Raw genomic sequence first — 6,959 nt, 5'->3', positions numbered from 1 at the left:
TGTCAACAACTCAAAAACAATTCTTGAAAGTGTGGCCTCTTAGATTTTAAGCTAAGTCTTATGAAGAGAAGAACTAGTTCATAAATTAACTAATGGCCCTACAAGAACAGCATCAGCAGCAGACTCCTATTTCTCAGTTTCTGGTCTAGAAAATAGAGTTAAGATAAGTTACTCCACAGATAAAGTAACTAATCCATGCTATCAATAGTCTCCTAGCAAGTTTATCATAAAATTAGAGTGGTATCACTTGACTTCCAAAAAATTTCTCAAAGTGCTGATTATTTTCATATTAGTATACACCAGAACTAATCTACAAAATATAAGATGCAGATATACATATATATCACTTTTGAAAGCTCATATATTATAAGAATTGACCTTATTGCGATATACAAATTTGAGAGATGAGGATTTAAGCTTTTGTCGTTTAGAGACTCTCAACTGGAATTCTAAATCCAGTGAGCAACCATCATGCAACTCATGTTCAGTGATCCAAACAGAGCAATGAAAAGAAATAAAATATGGAAGTAAAATTTAAACAGACATATTTCCAATTCATATCCAGACTATCATTATCTACCAAAAGAATCTTACACCCGCAAACAAACTTTCCGAAAACGACAAATTCAGTGAATATATTTCATGAGTTGAACATGCCACTTCAATCCAAAACGAGAAGACCATCATCGGTAGTATTTTTTGCGGCTCTGCACAACATCAGTAGTATTTTTTTAAGCTAGATTCAAGCTACCGTAAATTTGTGAAAAATCATCAAGTAATCAACACTAATTCGACATCTTTGCCAGATTCATACACGAGCTTAAATCACTGAGCAGAAATCAACCTCTTCTTGTTCTGAGAAAGCTGAGGCGATTCATTAATGGCGGAATTCTCAATTTGACTGCTAGAAAACGAGCAGCTGAAATCCAGCACATTCGCCGGCGTCAACAGCCCCGACGCCGCCGCCATCACATCGTAACAATGCAGCAATTCCTCCTGCCACCAAAAAAATAACACTTATAATTCACATATCAATAGCGAGAATATTGAATGTCAACAACTCATATTAAAATGTCAACAACTAACAAATAACACTTACAATTCACATATCAATACCGAGAATATCGAATGTCAACAACTCGTATTAAAATGTCAACAACTAACAAATAACACTTATAATTCACATATCAATACCGAGAATATCGAATGTCAACAACTCGTATTAAAATGTCAACAACTAACAAATAACACTTATAATTCACATATCAATACCGAGAATATCGAATGTCAACAACTCGTATTAAAATGTCAACAACTAAAAAATAAGACTTATAATTCACATATCAATAGCCAGAATATCGAATGTCAACAACTCGTATTAAAATGTCAACAACTAAAAAATAACACTTATAATTCACATATCAATAGCCAAAATATCAAATGTCAACAATTAAAACAAAGTTGAGATATCACAGTTAACAGGACTATCATTATTTAGGTGAATCTCCGTCCCCATCATCATCCATACATCAATCATTCAAGCAAGAAAGAACAACAAAAACAAAAAAAGCAACAAAATCCGAGGGGAAAGAGGAAGAATATGTATAAAAATCAATACAAAATCAATCGGATCATGGCTGCTGCTATCAAAATCTAAACGAGAAAAATGAAATGAGATTAGAAATTAAATTACATGTGTGTCCAAATACGATCTGCGAATTCCAGAAAGCGCCCTTCGCCGGGAGGAGATTGCGGCAGAGCTCCCACCGACGACATTCTCCGACATGTGGACGCCGGTCGCGTAGGCGTTTCTCGCCTGAATCGCGTATTTCCGATCTTGCCTTATCCTCGTTCACGAATCTCTGAATTCCATATTCTCGAACCCCCATTCCCTGCGTTTTCCCCAAATTTCACCGAATTAGGTTTTCAATTAACGCGAATTGAACATTCAGATCATCAATTGATTCAATTCAGTTGCTGATTCAACTTCTCGAATACCGCCATTTCCTCGACGGCGTCGAAAACGCCGATTCCTTCAGCTTCAACGGTGAAGGATCGAAGCGCGCTCGTGAAAGCTCTCTCCACCTATCCGGAATATCTAAGAAACAAAGCTTCCGATGAGAAATCAGCGAAATGACGAAGAATTTCGAAGGATTGATCTGGTTGAGAGAGAAGAATGATGATTGGATCACCGCATCGACTCTCTGGGTGGCCATCTTCTTCATCCCTAATTAAAACATAAAATTACTATTCTGCCCTTTCATATTAAATTAATCTAAAAATATTTATTGTGTGGCAAAATCTGGACCATTCATTTAATAAAAATGAGTGGCTGATATTGCATCTCATTTCTCAATTAGCCTAAATAATCTCAATTGATTATATATATATATATATATATATATGCTTATATTCAATATGAAAAAAATAAAATGGATCGTGCATCGCACGTGGGTTATACTAGTTTAACTATAAGAGTGGAATTAAAAAATTACTGTTTATTTAATTAACCTTTTAAGTCTTCATGACCAAAAAAAAACAAAAAAATGTGGATAAAATGTGGATAGTTGATGATCACCCTTTTTCTTTTAACTACATTATTTTCACTACTCTCTCTTGTTTGCTCTTTTAGGGAAAGAGGTTTATTTCCTAATTTTTGCCTCAACAAGTTACTCGGATGAATCGATAAAGTGTTGAGGTATACGAACATGTAATGTAACTTAATGTTGAGGTATACGAATATGTAATGTAACTTATTACAAGTAACTTTGATACTCTCCCTCTTTTTCATAAAAATCCAAGATATTTGGGGTATTTTTTGAGATAAGTTTAATGGTTACACGGGTGTTCTACAATATGTTTCCTCTTCCATTTTATCAATGTATAAAACTTAATAAGACATATAAACCAAATTTTTTAGTATTAATAGATATACACACTAATTAAATTGTGTTCTTCTGGATACTATTGAGCTATGGATTCATTGTTTCATACTCTCTCACTCGGCAAATTTAAAAATCAACAAACTTATAAATGACACGTATTTTAATTCTTCTGGATACTATTAAACTATATTTTCATTCTTTATGGATACTATTAAGCTATGGATTCCTAGTTTCATACTATCTTTGTACTCAAAAAATAGACAAACTTGTAAATGACACGTGTTTAATATATAATTAGTAAGGTAAGAGAAAGATAGTGAAAGAAGTGTTAGTGGATGTGAGGTCTACATTTTAAATGATGTGTTAAGATTATTATTGTTTAAAACGTTTCATATTTGGACTTGGTCTAATTTTGGGGGACGGCCCAAACCAGTAAAACTAGTCTGTTTTTTTTAGGACGGATGGAGTAACATTCTCCCCCTGTCTCATTAGAAATTAAACGTTTCGATTTGGATCGGGTTTTATAGCGTTTCGATTCGGATTAGGTTTGTCTCTCCTTTGTTACTTTCTCCATCTACAAATTATTCGGCCATTTCAATTTGGTGTGGATTTTAAAAACACGATAGGGGACAGAAAGATCAAACTACTCGGTTCATCCGTGAAATTTTACTACCATTTCGATTCGAATCGGGTTTCAAATGTATGAAGGAAAATATCATATAGTACTATTGTTTGCTTGGACATGAAAACTATTGATGATTAGTACTTTTTTTTTAGAGGGAACCTAATCATAGAAAAACACTCCAGAATCTTGATTTGAACTCGGAAGGTTTACTCCAATAATTAATTATGTTCACCAAATCTAGTTACGATTTGCCTTTAGTTTATTGGGTGGGCACTTTACATATTTAACTCAAAAATTAAGGAAAGATCAACTGATGATCCGGTAATAATGTAAAGATGCCTGCAGGAAGCCATCTTCCATTGTCGGTAATTGGACATAATTAGTTTGTGATGAATTTTGTGCATAGTAAATCTTCCTTAATTAGTTGACAATTAATTATTTGAATAGTCACATTCACTTTATTCTTTGCCTCCTCATAAAAAAGTCATGTTTGCTAAGTTGGGAACTGAAATAGTTCTTCTTTACCTTTATTTGGATAAATAAACAAAAGTACTCACTTCATCCCAATTATGTACAGATTGATTGATATCTTCACAAGGATTAAGTTGAAAATATTACTATATACAATTAAACTTCTTAATTTACTTGTATAGTTGTATTTATCTTTTATGATCAACTAATGCTATCAATTAATCAAATAAGGATATATTAGTGAATGAACTTTTAATCACATTATCTTTTATGAAGTCTACATATTTGGAACATCGAAAAAAGAAAAAACAAGTTCTTAGTGTATTAATATTAAATATTGAAATCGATGCTCTCTTCTCAAAGTAAGCATATGTCTTCTTGTGTCTCATTTGACAGTTAGAACCTTTACTACATTTGAAGAAAAAAAATTAATGACAATGGAACAACCATAATTTTTGAAAGAGAACACTACATTTTCCTCTACCCACTAGTAATCAAACCTTGGAGTCGGAGAGGAGTATGAAATAAATTTTAACAATGACAGGACATAATGTACTTCACAATCATCAAGATGAATGAAAATACCACCTAATTCTTATTTAGAATTAATGTGCATAGGTGGAAATGAGGTAGTTAGACTTTTAAAATAAATTTACTATAAATCCAACGGCAAATGTGGTAGTTAGGTTGATCAGATCAGGTAGTTAAATATTAAAGCCACCAAGTCAAAAAAATATTAAAGCCACCAAATCTTTTTATATTTTAAATGTGGGAATGAAAGAAAATGAAAAACAAAAGAAGAAAAAAGAAGTAAAAACACAGCATTTTCTCCACTTTTTAGCAAAAAGGTTCCACTGATCGCGGAGCATTAGACGGCACTTCCGTCTACGTGTCTACGTTGTAAACGCCGCCGTTGCATATATTTATTGTTTTTTTTTTCATTTTTTATATAGTTGAATGTTTATTCATGTAATAATGTTTTTATTATATGGCTAATCGATATTAAATTATTTGAGTCATATATTTTAAAATTACGAATTTTTTCTTAATGAAAACCACGAAAACTGTAAAGCATAACTCTTGTCATATTATTATTTCATTTCACCAAAAATCAATGCATTTTTTAAGTTCTCCGCTATCCGTTGCTATTAATTATTTAAGGAATTGATTCGAGAATCTTCTCTGTTCACTCAATTATTGAATGTAAAACCTGATCTAAATTATGCTGGCTAAATACTTATATAAAATATATAAAAGTTCTATCTATTCTTTATTATTTATTCATTTTTTAAAGTATAATGAAAATGAATGAATTGATATCTGTTTGATTTTTATTTATTTAAAAAATTAATGATGTAAATAACAAATTTTAGGGTATATATATAAAAAAATAAGTACTACTACTAGGGGTAGGGGTGTGATTAATTGCTAGCTTTCTAAAGTTGCTAACTTGCTAACTCATCAATGCAGTGTATTAAAAATGTCAACACGATAACATTAAAATATCAACATGTATAATTTTGTTGAACTTCAATATAATATGTTGATATTATGTGTTGATATTTTGATGTCACCGTATTTACATTTTTAATGCACTGCATTGATGAGCAAGCAGAGTTAGCAACTTAAATAGTTACCCCACTACTACTATATGACAAAACAAATATTATTAGCATAAAATCATAAACTAACAATAACACTATTCATATTACGATTCTGATATAAGAAAAAAATGTAGTACTATCATAAAATCTCCTCCACATATAATTATCGCTAATTACCTGTCATTGATGGGTTACGTAATTCGAATATAGTACTATATGATAATTTTCAAAATAACCATTGATGTTTGTTATAGTTGTCACATTAAATCAATATATGTGATAATTATGTGATGTTTAACTGCAAATTATAATTATTGCTTTCTGATTGGATGTGCTGCTATAGTTTTCTATACCGGAATTTAGTAATTTGTCAACTTGTAATCAGTGTGATCCAACTAGGATGATTCGCTGTTTTGCAATAACGTAATCAAAGTAATAAACATACTAGATTACATATTTACATACTCCACATATTAAGATGTGACTGCCTATTATATTTTGCCCCCATCTAATACAAAAAACAACAAATTTCGTATCCTTTCTGGCAATTCTTTCTTAAAATTTGGGATAATACAAACACCGTGTGATAATTAAACGGTTGGCCTGCTTATAGAATATATTCATCTACTATTTCAGAAATGCACATTTGTTTTGCAAACCCTATGGACAAGTACTAAAATGAAAGTAAGTGGAGTAATTTTTTTTTGCAAACTAACTAAAAAAGAAATTGTAGCCAATGAATAGTATGTGTGCTCACGTATTCGCTTAACATGGTAAAGTTGTGTAAATTATACTAAATGCTTGAATTTGCTACTAAATGAGCTGAACTGAAGGCGCTAAAACTAAATAATCATGTTTTGATCAAATATATTTGAAACTTAATTAGATTCGTCAATATAGGCGACCACGACCGTTTTTTCTTTTTTATTTTTAGTATTTAATTGTATTCGTTCCTTCTTTTTTTCCTTATAGGTCAAATTTTAAATTTAGAACGTGCCGCATTAGCACACAAATAGACACACTAGATACTCATGGTGACTCTTGGGTCTGAAATATACATAGGTGATGTTCGGTTTCCTAGATAAAATAATACCAAAATACAATCTAGGATTGAGTTGTGAGATTATTTTAGTCATGAGATATTAGTTATGACTAATTATTCCATGATTATCCATCTAAGATTGAATTGTGAAATTAAATCTCATAAACCAAACACACTATATATTTAATCTGTGATACAATCTTGCAAACTAAACGCCCTCATAGGTGATTACGAGATTTTGGTTTGGATATGCAGTTTGTAATCCAGAAAATTAAATTTTACTACTCTAATTTAGGCCTTGGTTCTATAATAGAATTTTAAATTATGAAAAT

This window comes from Salvia hispanica, chromosome 2 (assembly GCF_023119035.1).
Source record: "Salvia hispanica cultivar TCC Black 2014 chromosome 2, UniMelb_Shisp_WGS_1.0, whole genome shotgun sequence".
Taxonomy (NCBI): domain Eukaryota; kingdom Viridiplantae; phylum Streptophyta; class Magnoliopsida; order Lamiales; family Lamiaceae; genus Salvia; species Salvia hispanica.
This window is presented reverse-complemented; position numbering follows the sequence as displayed.